General features: G+C 46.1%; 1 long non-coding RNA gene across 1 annotated transcript in view; it reads right to left on the bottom strand.

Moving 5' to 3' along the window:
• Window positions 1-261: 261 nt before the first annotated feature.
• LOC144767147 (uncharacterized) overlaps window positions 262-13,459 on the bottom strand; it is a 277,694-nt gene continuing 264,496 nt past the window's right edge. Inside the window, exon 3 of the long non-coding RNA XR_013598077.1 lies at window positions 262-599. This is a non-coding gene — a long non-coding RNA (uncharacterized LOC144767147). The remainder of the gene's footprint in view (window positions 600-13,459) is intronic.

Raw genomic sequence — 13,459 nt, forward strand, 5'->3', positions numbered from 1 at the left:
GTGTGCTTTACAGAACCCTTTCAAAGCTTTGCAAAGAAATCTCAAGGGTATGCGGGCTTTGGAAACGAAAACAGACATACCTTATAAGCACAAGAGAATGAAACCCAAAATTGCTTTACAGAAAAGAAATTCATTGAGGAAACCTTACGGAATAGGAAGTGTCTACAAACGTTGAATGTGTTTTGATATTCAACTTTATTAAATCAACATATTGTATGAAAATAAAGTTTAATATTGAGGAATTCACTGTGTACCACAGAGACGAAAAATCTCTTTCAAATCACTCCAGTGAAATATTTCTGGTGGTGCTTATCCTGACTTTTTTTTGTATCAATTTTTTTTAAAGAAAAGTTTACATGTGTTTGACATTTGATGGGCACATTTGTGAGAGCCAACCAGAATGGAAAGTCAGTCTTGAACTTTACTTTAGATAGAATATCTGCAGGGGTGTGATCAGCAGAAACACAAAACACTGAAGTTGTGAACAGCCAGGTAATGCGCAGGGTTTGACTGGTCACAAGTAATCACCATGAGAAAATTAGTCGGATTGTCTGGAGGTGAAAGTCAGGGTCCAGCCTTGCCCACAGTTCAGCCGACACCTGAGATGAAAGATGCAACATATTTAATAAATACATATTCCAGTTCCTTATTGCCCTAGACCAATAAACAAGTATTAAATGTAGGCCAGCGTCTACAGATATCATTGGCAAATAGAGGCTCAGTGTATCAGATCATTTAAGACAATGTACATGGGATTGCGCAGATGCAGTGCCTAATTTGTAAAAGAAGCGCCTGGGCCCAAAGTTATTCTCAAATGCCTGCCGGTGGCATTGCTGAATGTAGGAGTCACCAAATCTCAAGGATGCCTAGTTTCATTCTACCGCATGCCTCTTTCAATTCACCAGCCTACAGTCCTTGCCCCTTCACTTCACACTTACAGGTTCTTTTTCATCCAACTTTCTCCCCTTGTCACTCATTTTCTGTCTTTCTCTTCTCCCATGCTTTCTCTTTTTTTTATCTTTTCTCACTTTTGTTCTAGCCTAAGTGTGCCGATGGAAAACAAGTCCCAGTGCCCAAAAATGAATCAGTGCTGGTGGGCCCCACGATAACCACCAGCTAAAATTAAGCACTGGGCCGGTGGTGGTAGGAAAGAGGGAGACAGAGTGCCTCCAAAGACTTAAATAGCCAAAGACTATCTTCCTAATGATTACCCACAACTGTGCTCAATGATTTGTCCTCCACATGGGCTAAGCTTCTAGATGTCTTGGGACAAATGAAGCCTTTTAATGTCAGCCTCAGCTCTTGCATGACTAATGCCTGCTCAGTGGCGCAATAAAACTTGAGGGGGCCCCTACAAAGTACATGATGGGGCCCCCCACACACCGAACACAGTCAGGACCCCCACCTCTGCACAGGGGCCTCCTTGGAGCTTGGCCCCCCCACACTGAAGTGGCTGGGGGGGGCTATTGTTATGAAATAATCACAAGGATCCACGCTTATCAAGATCAAGGAGCCGCAGTGAGGTAGTATCCAGGCGAGAGAGTGGCCTTGATGATTGTTTGACTACAGGTGCTCCTCCCCTCCTGTGAACAAGCTCATGGGGCATTAGATGGGTACAAAAGATACCCAAAGACGAGAGTTATACCTATTAGTGTACATAATCATGTGCATGCTGAATATGATATGCATACTAAACAATTTCTCTGTTACATTTTGATTATTTACCATTAACATTAGGAGTGTTGAATGGATCTGCACAGGTCCTGATGAGAAGCCAGGGGAAGGCTTTGAAACATATTGACTAAGGAAATACTGCCCATAGTAGCATAGTATCTCCACTTTATCCCCACTTTTAATGATACCGGTGAAAGGGCGAGATTTTGATCGATACCTTATATCTATTGATCCAAACCTCGTTCTGGTCGACTGAACCTTTATTGCCTGTCTTGGAAGGAAACAGTACACCTATCTGCAAGTTAGTTCACCCAAGAAAGGACTCTACTCTCAAAGATCACGGACAACTTCTAGGTTTCAAAAGTTTATTGTAAAGATATAATGAGCTGCAAATACAAGCATCTCAGAATGAGATTCACGAGATACACAGGTCCAATTACATACATGTGCTCTCGAAAAGCCCTCAGACGAGCAACAGAAATCACTAACACAAGTTCTAAAAATAGCAAAGCTATCAGCATAGACGCATATCTCTCCTTCATTTAGGTTGGAGGAAAACAAACACAGGTTAGGCGTCCCTACCCTGTTCTAGATGGTATCCCTACTTAACCAAATCCCAACCTAACAAAGGTGTCAGCAATGAATGACCCCCAAGGGAAGTCACCCACTCTAAGTCTCTTGGTGAAAACCTAAAGTTCTCCAGTCATGACCCCTCACTGCCTACCCATCCGCTCTCTAAAGGGTCCTCAGGTCTCTGCTCTAACTCCACCCAGGGGTGCTGTCCCTAATACAAAACAGTCAACAACATTTGAGACGCCCCTTGCGAAACGCCTCTCACGTGGTGCAACTTCAGGCTTTTTCCATGATGCTTTGTATTGGGCCTCAGACGTTAGAGTTGACCTTGCTTCTCAGTCTCTTCTCCGGCCCGCTGATACCCCTTAAACATTCCAGAACCCTCCTCCATGTCTGGGCCGTCTACTGAACAGACCTCTATTCATTCACTTATAATTGGATCCCCCCTTTCCTGTTGCAGACAGATATCTGCCGCCAAGAACCCAACTCTCATAGACTTCTAAAAAGGCTTGCAACATTTCTCAGCCCAGACATGTACGTGTAAATCACTGCTAAAACATTTCAGGCCTACAATATTTCACATTATGATTATAGCATTCAATTTCTTCATTTAATTAAAGCATGTTAAACTCTTATTCTATTATTTAGAAAACATTACTCTAAATCATGGCCCATTAATGCAATGACCAAAAACATTAAACAATCTGTGTCGTGAAAAGAAACACCTTCCCTTTTAGCTCCAGCTCTGGCCCTGAGGCCTACCACGTTCTGCGTTTTACCACAGACCATCTTATATGTTAACAGCTACACGACATAGATTCAAAATAATCACGTCTAATAAAATCATATAATGTCACACATTTCTGTATTAGTTCCACTTCTACTTAAATCTCTATATTAGCTATACATTTAGAATATAATTTCAGATACTATTAGCACTCATGGCATTTCTCATCATGACTTGTGCTTACTATAGGTAAGTGTGATGTACTCATACATTTATATCAGTTTGCGCTCTCTCAGTTCCCCCCTTTGATGACCTCTCGGGGTCATCACTAACATTTAAACTGCAGTTATTGCTGGCATTCTCTGCGCTTCCAGAGCTCTCAGGCTCCTGTACTGATTATCTTGTATGGCAGCCAATCTCTGCAACTGTTCTCTTTGGGCCCTTTCTGACCTTCTTGCTCTGTACCATTTGAATACCCTCACCAATCCCCACAATATTATCCCACAGATCAATATTATGATGATAGGCTTTAGGATATACCAAATAAAGCTTTTGCCTAAGGTGGAAAACCACCCTCCAACTGTACTCATTCCGTGGCCCACCTTTTCCCAGACATTTTCTCTACTCAAGTCTTCGATCTCTTTGTGTATATTAGTTATGTTCTTAATAACTTTCTCAAGGGGTTTTGAAAGGTCTGGAATGTAAGTGCAACATTCCTGAACCTTCAAAGCCTTACAGACTCCGCCCTCTTTTGCTAATAAGACATCTAATGCAAGCCGATTTTGAAGAACCATAGCCCTTATCGATTGCATCTCTCCTTCTACCAGCATTAAGGACTGAGCAGTGCTGGCAGACAACCTGTCGACAACTGTTGCCAGTCGTCTAATTTTAACATCATTAAGGATTATTCCCAAAAGAGGGAACATAGCTCCAAAGACATCTCCAACCATTTCTGCATCGCCTAAATCTCTCCTTCCCCTCGATGATGTCTGGCCCTCAATGATCAATAAGTCTTGTGCATGATATATTTTGGGGAAGACAATTGCCAAGTAACATGATCCATACCAGTTGTCAGGTAGTCTCACGTAAGCATTTCTTCCACATACAAAATACACATTTGGAATTACTTGCATTCCCTTCAGGAAATCCTTAGTGTAGTACTCTAAATTAAAAGCATGTTCACAGTCAACTTCACCCACGTATACATTTTCATAATACGTTTTGGCTCGGTGAAGACATAACTTTCCTTTCTGCGCTTTATCTAAAGCTATTGGACCACTACTACCCTTTCTCTTATGTGACTTCTCTTCCTCGGTCCAATCTAATTTCCCTTGTCCTGATTTTTTCAAAATCTTTTGTCTCCTGTAACGATCATCCACCTGCCCTATGAACCTTTTCTCGACTTCTGACACCTTGCATGTCAGATTATTTCTACGGGCATGTGAAGTATCTAAGGTAATCCAAGGAATGAAGAACTTGGCCAATCTGTCTTCACTCTTCCAGTAATCCCATTTATTCATCTGCTTATAATTTGGGACTTCTGGCAACACAGAATCATAATTGGAGAAATAGTATTCAAAACTATCTCTCTCATAAAATATACTAAGCAATAAGCTACATGTAATGCCATATGTCAGAGGGAGGTGATGATATCGAATTCCTTCATCTACAGACGCAGGCAACTGCATGCAGACGTAGCAATCCTTAACCTCCATGGCATCCACGTATTCATACAAAAGTTTAGCATAAGCATTTGACCTAAAGTCTCCTTGGGACTCGTCTACATGTAACCTGCGGGCTTCTGCAGCCAATAACGCTTTCTCTTGAGTGTTTTCCCTTTTCTCACCTGCAACAGTGGGTGTAAGTGTTACTACAGAATTCGCATCAGTTACCTTTACCTCTTCCTCATGTCCCTTTACATAAGAAATTGTTACCACTAAAGCTATTAATATTATCACTCCTACTATTAGTGTACCTATTATACATTTAGCTCTGCGGTTCGGGGTGCCGGCCTCCATTTCGTCAGACAATCTAGCTTTCCCTTTCTCTTTGCAAAAAAGTTCTTTTCCTCTCGTTCCTTTACAGTCTCTTTCAATCCTTTTTTGTCTTTAGAATCCACACAGCTGGAGGCTGACAGCCTTTTTCGCAAAAAGTCCTTTCACAGTTCAAAAAGACAACCCTAGCCCTTCTCCATCCACTCAAGGGGTTCCCTAAAATTCTCTGCTTCCTGGGCGCTAGGTAATCTTCTTTTCTTCTGCTTACTTTATTTACAAAGTCCTTTAACAATCGACTATTAGATTTGTGGTTGCAGCTTCAATAGCATAGTTCAATATTTCCATGCGAAGAGTATGCTCTTCATGTGCTGTTATCGTGGTACCAAAGTCGGGGAATTTCAATTCTGTAAGAAACATGTGTTTTAACTTGCTGAGGCGGGGAGGTCTGGGGAGCACGAATGTTAGTGACCCTTCTTGTTCGACACCGGGTACCAACAGTTGTATTTCCACGGTGATAATGGGCTCAGAACTGGACACCACCACCGCTCGGATCCTCCCTGTCTCCGGTTTCACAGACATTTGTCGCCAGATATGTCCACTCAGGTGTGGAGTATCTTCTGTTAGGCACACGCACTCTTCTTGACCTTCTTCGGTCTGATGCTTCAGCGCCCTGAGCACCTTCTTCTGGGTCTGAGTCTTCTGATATCGGAGGAAGGGTTGCTTCTGGAGTTGACCTCAGGCTAGAACTTCTTCTTTGTGGCCAACTTGCTTCTCCACGTGCCCTTCTACTCCTTCTCCTTCTGGTCTGTTCTCGCTCTCTTTCAGACCTGTCAGGGTCAGACTCGTACTCCCAGCTGTCTTCTCCTTCTGTAGCGTCTTCTGTTTCGCTGTTGTACTGACCGTCCTCAGCTTGGTCAGACTCGTTCCCTGCTTCCACTGGCACCTCTACAGCTTGGCTAGCCCCCTCTATGGCTTCTTGGTCCTCAGCTGGACGTCCGTCCGAGAGAGGAGCTGTTTCCAGAGGTGCTGGAACCCTTTTCGTATGCGACGCGTGTATCCAGTTGGGCAGGCCTCCCACCTTTACAGCTGTACTTGTGATCAGGATGACCTGGTAGGGCCCACGCCAACGAATATCCAAGCAGCTTCTTCTCACATGTTTCTTCACCAGGACCCAGTCCCCAGGATACAGGTCATGGCAAGGGCCCTGGCACGCTGGAACCTCTGCAGCCTGCACCTGAAGGGACACAGAACGCATGGCGTCAGACAGTCCCTTACAATAGTCCAGGATCATATCATCTGTGATATTTAACAGTGCAGTAGCTGGAATAGATGGCAGTCTCATTGCTCTCCCCATTAACACCTCATGTGGTGACAACCCTGTTCTTCTGTCTGGGGTACTACGAAGGCTCATGAGTACCAATGGCAGGGCGTCAGGCCAACTCAGGGTCGTTGAGGAGCAAACTTTCGCTATTCTGGACTTGATCGTGCCATTAATTTGTTCCACAATTCCTGAGGCTTCTGGTCGGTAACTGCAATGGAGCTTTTGGTCGATATTCAGTGCAACACAAATCATCTTCACAAGCTCGCTGTTAAAATGTGTTCCCCTATCTGATTCCAAAAAGGCCGGCACCCCGAACCGAGGGATAAGTTCTCTAAGCAGTAACTTAGCCACTGTGAGGGTGTCGCACCTACGTGTAGGGTATGCCTCAACCCATCTGGAGAACACACAAACAACCACCAAGACATAGCGGAGGCGGTTGCATCTTGGCATTTCAATGAAATCTATCTGCATTCTGTTGAATGGACCTCCAGACCTTCCTATGTGACTTAGTGCAACTGGTGTTCTTTTCCCTACATTCAGCTGCTGGCAGGTCACACAACGCTGGCACACTGCTTCTGCTGCTATTCTAAACTTAGGATTGTACCAAGTCTGTCTAAACACTCTCAGCATAGCATCTCTCCCTAAGTGTACGGGACCATGTATGAGTCTAGCCATTGGACTCACCATCTCGTTGGGCAACACTGCTCTGCCGTCTGCTGAGACCCAAAAATGAGTCTCACCCACTACACATCCTGCCTTTACCCATGTTTCCTTTTCTGAATCAGGAGCATTTTCTTGCATGGTTGACAATTCATCCCAAGTATCAACAGTTTCCAGTATCATGGCTAATTCAGTTCTCACATTTATTCCACCCACATCCACCTCTGTGAAAGAGTAACCTTGTTCTGCGCAATACCGCGCAACTTCATCAGCATATCTATTGCCTTTCGAAACAAAGTCCTCATTTTTGGTATGTGCGATGCACTTTACAACTGCGATACTTGCTGGACATTGCAATGCTTCTAACAACAAGCGCACAAACTCTCCATTGCGAATGGGAGAGCCTGAAGAAGTCATGAACCCTCTTTGAGACCATAACTGCCCGTAATCATGAACTACCCCAAACCCGTATTGGCTGTCGGTGTAGATGGTGACTCGAATTTGATTGCCTGCTAAGCAAGCACGTGTTAGGGCAATAATCTCGGCTACCTGAGCGGAGTGTACTCCTTCCAGGCACCCAGCTTCCACAACTCCTTCAATTGTACAAACAGCATAAGCTGCTCTCAACTGCCCAACTTCGTCTCTTACACATGAGCCATCGACAAAGAAAACTTCATCTGGGTCCGTCAGTGGCTCATCCACGATGTCGGGTCTGGGTTTGGTGCATAGTTCAGTCACATCGAGACAGTCATGGTCTGTATATTCATCATCATCATCAATATCATTTGGAAGTGGCATTAAGGTAGCAGGGTTCAAAACAGAGCATCTCTTGAGGGTCACGTTCTCTGCAGCAAGAATAACTTGCTCATAGCGCGTGAGCCTGCTATTGGTCAGATGCTGTGTTTTGGTCCTGGTCATCAACAGTTCAACAGAATGTGGCACGCACACCTCTAACGGGTGCCCCATAACGATATTTTCACATCTCTCAATGCTGACACCCGTTGCAGCAACGGATTTGAGACATCCGGGCAACGCTGCGGCTACTGGGTCTAAAGTAGCTGAAAAATAAGCAACTGGTCTACGGGCATTCCCATGGATTTGGACCAACACAGACAACGCACAACCTTCTCTCTCACAACAGTAAAGAAAGAATTGTTTATTGTAATCAGGCATTCCCAATGCCGGAGCACGACACAGGTCCTCTCTCAGCTGTAAGAATGCCATCAAACAGTCTTTGTCCCATGGTACCGGATCACTCACCTCTTTGTGCGTCAGTTTTTGCAAGGGCTTTGCTTTCAGTGAAAAGTTCACGATCCACTGTCGGCAATAACCCACCATCCCTAGGAACATCCTGACCTCTCTCTGTGTCTGAGGCGCGTTCATTTTCATGATCGCCTCTATCCTGTCTGGTGACACTTTTCGTTTGCCTTTCTCAATTCTGTGTCCTAAGTACTGTACTTCTGTCAGGCAGTACTGCAATTTTCCCGGGGACACCTTGTGCCCATTGGCAGCTAGGTGATTTAACAAAGCAATGGAATCTTCCCTGCAAGCTTCTTCTGTTTCTGACGCCACAAGGAGGTCGTCTATGTACTGGACCAGAACTGACTTCTGGGGCAGCACTAGACTTTCAAGATTTTTCTTCAGAAGCTGGTTAAAGATCGATGGACTCTCTGTATACCCCTGAGGGATACGACACCATGTTAGGACGCGATTTTCCAGCTTAAATGCGAAAAGAAAATGGCTATCTTCGTCCAAAGGGATCGAAAAGAAAGCCTGACAAAGATCTATCACAGTGAACCACTCAGCTTGGAATGGAATCTGAAACAGTATCACTGATGGATTCGGTACCACTGGACAACATGAAACGACTATGTTATTAATCTTTCGAAGGTCCTGCACTATCCGAAATTTCCCATTTGGTTTCTGCAGACCCATAATCGGGGAGTTACATGGACTACCCACGATTTCTTTCAGTATTCCCTGTTTAATCATGGACTCGATCACGGGTTTTATGCCTGCAATCGTTTCTGGAGTCAATTTATACTGGGGTGTTCTTGGGAACTCAGCATGCGGTTTCACTACAATTTTCACTGGGTCCACCCCTTTGACTAATCCAATCTCTTCCCCAGTGAAATCCCATACCTCTGATGCCACTGTCTCTCTCAAATCCCAGGGAAGCTCGTCTACTGTCAAAGTAGGGTACAGCTCCACACATATTCTTGAGTTTGCAACTTTGAAATCTGCATCATCATCATTAGTCAATACCTCCACTCCCTGGGGTGTACAATATATAGTACAATTCAATTTGCACAACAGGTCTCTTCCTAGCAGACACACAGGGCTTGAATCGCAAACCACAAATTGGTGCTCATCGCTGTACTTCCCTATTTTCACCTGTACCGGTTCTGTCAATTGGCTGGTTATTCTCCTGTTTGCGACCCCTACCACCTGTATGGTCTCTCCAGACATGGGCAGGTCTGGAACTGCAGCTGATCTGATCGTGGATCTAGTGGCTCCTGTGTCCACCAGAAATGTCGTAGGGCACCCTGCTACTTCTGCTTCCACATAGGGTCCCCTCTGATCTACCTCTAAGGCTGCCCCAAGGGTGCAGTCTTCTCTTTCCACTCTCTGTCCGGTTAATGGGTCCACATAATAGCATTCTTCACCTTCCACAAACAGGGGCATTTGTCTATAGGTCTTACCCATACTCCCTACTCGAGGAGGTTGCGGGAACTGGGCTCGGGGAGGAGCCCCCCCCCCTTTGAGCACCTTTCCTTGGTATGGCGTCGCCCCTCTCATAGGTGCGCTCTGGACCTCTTCCTCCTCTATCTCTTGCTCTCCTATCTCTACATTGTAAGGGCACTCGCGTTTCCAATGCCCCAACTCGTTGCACTGGTGACACCTAGTCGTTTTCTTCAAGGTAGCTATGTCTACTCTGGGTCTGAAGGTAGTACTCTCCTCATTACCCTTGTTCTGACTGTACTGCTTCTTACCTCCTGTACCTGTCCCTTGCTGCTGTTGTTGCGGTCCCCCCTTCCCTGCTGCCTGCAATTGTACCACCATCAGCTTCTCTTTTAGTTTCTTAGCCTTGGAGTCTACCTCATCACAGCAGTACCTAGCATATCTCAGTATTTCATCTAGGGGTCTACTTTGCCAACAAATCGAGTGTTGCTGAATCATTAAACTAATATCCGGTCTCAGTCCCAGGACGAACTTGGACACGAATTGCCCTATGTCCTTTGGATCCATTACATCCAAGCCGCTATACTGTTTAAACGCCTTCAGCAATCTCTCGTAATATTCATGGACTGTCTCTTTGGGTTCCTGTCTCGTTCTGTCTATTCTGACCCAATCTATGTCTTGCATTGGCACTTTCTCTTTCAGCCAAGTCATCACTCTCTCGAATTTTGCCATCACGATCTCGGACGGCCCATTAGTCCTAGCATCTCTCTCTGGCTCCGTTGTGGGCCACTCAGCGCTAACCTTGCATGCTGTCCACAGATCTCCTGGTACTACAATGTCAAACAGCGTGTTCAGATCTATCCATAGGACTTTTGAGATCTTTACAAACCTCTCGACTTGCTTGTACCACTCCACGGGGCTCTCTCGTAACTTGGGGAAAGATGTGGTAAAAGCAGCTAAATCTCCCCTACTCCAAGGGACATGTACATAGCTCCCATTGGCAACTTCACGCAAAGGGTAAGCTTCTATTCCCTGCTGTCCTGGTGTTATACCAATCATGCTTCTTCTGCCGGTCCCTTTCTTGGACCACCTCTCTTCCCATTTATCTAGTGCCCTCCATGTCCTTATTCCAGTAATCAATTCCCTTATGTGTGTTTTCAGCCCAATCGTTCTCCTCTCATCTAGATCTCGATCTGAGTAATGTAGCCTGTGGTTACCCTGTAATGCTTTGGTTCTTGACAAGTCCACCATATATTTGCCTGCTAGTTCGACTAACTTCTCATGGACTGCTCTCGCCTTTCGTGTGATGTCCTTTGCCATATACAGTATTTCATCCTGTTCATACATTTCCATTCTTTCTAAAGGCAGGGTACCATCTACCATGTCATCCAGATCTGACCTTAAGCTGGAGACATCAAGTCTCTTGGCTTTTATCTCAGCTCGCAATATGTCTTTTGAAGGGGGCTCCCTGGTCTCCCTACCATCCCAACTTCGAGCTCTGCGTTTGGGCTCAGGAGAATTAATGGGTGGCCTCCCTTGCTCCCATCTCTCCAGGTCCCATGCTCGGCCATCCAATCTTGGAAGGTGATGGAACACGGGCCTTTTATCCCTACTCTCTCTCTGCCCACTCTCGTCTTCTTCTCTCCTCTCACCGCACATCTCTCTGTTATTTTCCCTCTGGTCGCTACACTCCCTTTGCCTCGTATCGCTCAGTATCCGATACGATCCTTCCTGGTTCCCCATATTCCCTGGGCTGCGCTCATTTCTGTCATCACAGGGACTATGGTGCGACCTCTCACAACTCCCATTCTGTTCTCTGGTGCCAGGCACACAGTGTGGACACTTAAAGCTGTTCCTGTACTCTTGCGCTCTCCTCTCCCCTTCACTGAGTATTGGGCACGCCACCCCTTCACTCCCGGGGCCCCCGTTTTCCAGGTCTGTTCTACCTCCATTTCGGGCCCAATGGGTGACTCCCCTACTCCCTCTACAGTCCCACTCCGGGCTACTCTCCCCAGCCCCGCAGTGAGTCCGTGCTCTGCTGTCCTGACTTTCCCTTTCTGCTTCTGCAGCATTGATGCACTTTTGAGCCTTCACTGCCTCATCCCACTGCTTCATGTACTCATTTAGCTCTTGAAAGGATTTTCGTCCAGATCCCCTCAGATCCATTGGCCATCTAGGGCCCCCAGGATCTCCTCCTGGGTCCCCTGCTGTGTGCATCGGGGTACTCCACTCTCTGGGTATTGGCATCTGACTTGGGGAATTAGTGGTATCGTTCCTCCTTGCCTGCTCTGCTCTTTCTCTGTCTTTCCGTTTCCGTTCTTCCCCTCTTGCTCTCTCTTGGTCATATATCGATATTATAGGACCTATGGTAACAGGTACCTGTAGTGCATCTGGCAATGGGTAGGATGTGGCGCTTTCCGTTTCCGGCGCTCTTTGTACCACAAACCTACCGACTACCTGTTGCACCTGACTAGGCTGGAACAACTCTTTCTTTGGCTCAGGATCCCACTCTGAACTGGGAAGCAGTCTATGCTCTCCTGCATTGCCCCCCTTTTCTCCTTCAGTATTCTCGACCTCTCCCCCTGCTCTATTATACGGGGGTGGCCTGTCTGTCAGTAATCTGTTTATCAGGCTGTCCTCTGTTTCGCTCTCGTCATCTTCTTCTATGGGGCTTTTATTTACTGGCGCCTCTAACACTGGGTACAGTTTATTTATTTCCAAATTATGCACTCTCCATCTTTTAGCATCCGCATCCCACCTGGCATCCTGTACTGCCCTTACCGAGCGTTTCACCCTTTCTTGTCGTCTGTTCATATTCCTTTCATGCGCTGCCCTAAGCCATGCCTCAAGGGCTTCAAACTGGGTTGGTCTAGGCAAGGGTCTCTTTGAGGTCATGATTGATTTCAATCGATGTAACACCTCTAATCTGAACGTCCCGTACTTCGGGAACGTCAGTTCCTCGTTTCCTTCAGTAATCTTACTCCACTCTGATATCCAAAGGATCGTATGCAACCCAACATTTACTGCCATATAACGAGCTGGCGTACCCTCCGGCGGGGCTTCTTCCCCTTCATACGATCCTCTCCTCTCTTTCTTAAACAGTGCTTTCAACCATTTAAAACACTTCATAATTATGCGCACAAAATCCAGCCTCGCTACTCTGTTTACTTCCTGATGACAATCCACCAATCCTGTCGCGGCTTTTTTTGCTTGGCCTATCACAGCGCGGTTTTTCTCCTGTCGGCCAATCACGTCGCGACCCTGTATGACGTGTTCGCTAGCTGGCCTATCACAGCGCGGTCTTTCTCCGGTCAGCCAATCACTGCGCGACACCACCTGACGTCTCTTTTCTCCGCTTCGCAGCAGCACCCCTCCTTTCTCAACTCGTCTCCCGGTTATGCATGCGTCCCATTCATACACTGAAAAATGACTACTTCCGACCAAGCGGTCACTTCTCTCGACTGTACGTCCACAGTCTATCTGTAATTGTCAACACAACTGACGAGATGTCTATCGTCTTTCTGATAGGTTACTTACACACACAGTAACTTCCGACCAGCGTCCGTTACTCACGCACTCACTCTTACGTTCCCCCTATCTCGGTCTCTCGGGTGATCAATGGTACCTCATGACCCCCTTCACACTAGTTGACAATTACTCTGGGTGTCCGATACACCCGAACCACTTAAGCTCTCCTTGAACTTAAGATTTCCACCGGTTGCGCGCGCTCACAACCTGTTCCACAGTCACTCTACAGACATTCAACTCCGCCAGACATTACAACATAGATACAATACAAAACACCGCAATCTAACACGCATAACCCTT

Source organism: Lissotriton helveticus, chromosome 7, assembly GCF_964261635.1.
Source record: "Lissotriton helveticus chromosome 7, aLisHel1.1, whole genome shotgun sequence".
NCBI lineage: Eukaryota > Metazoa > Chordata > Amphibia > Caudata > Salamandridae > Lissotriton > Lissotriton helveticus.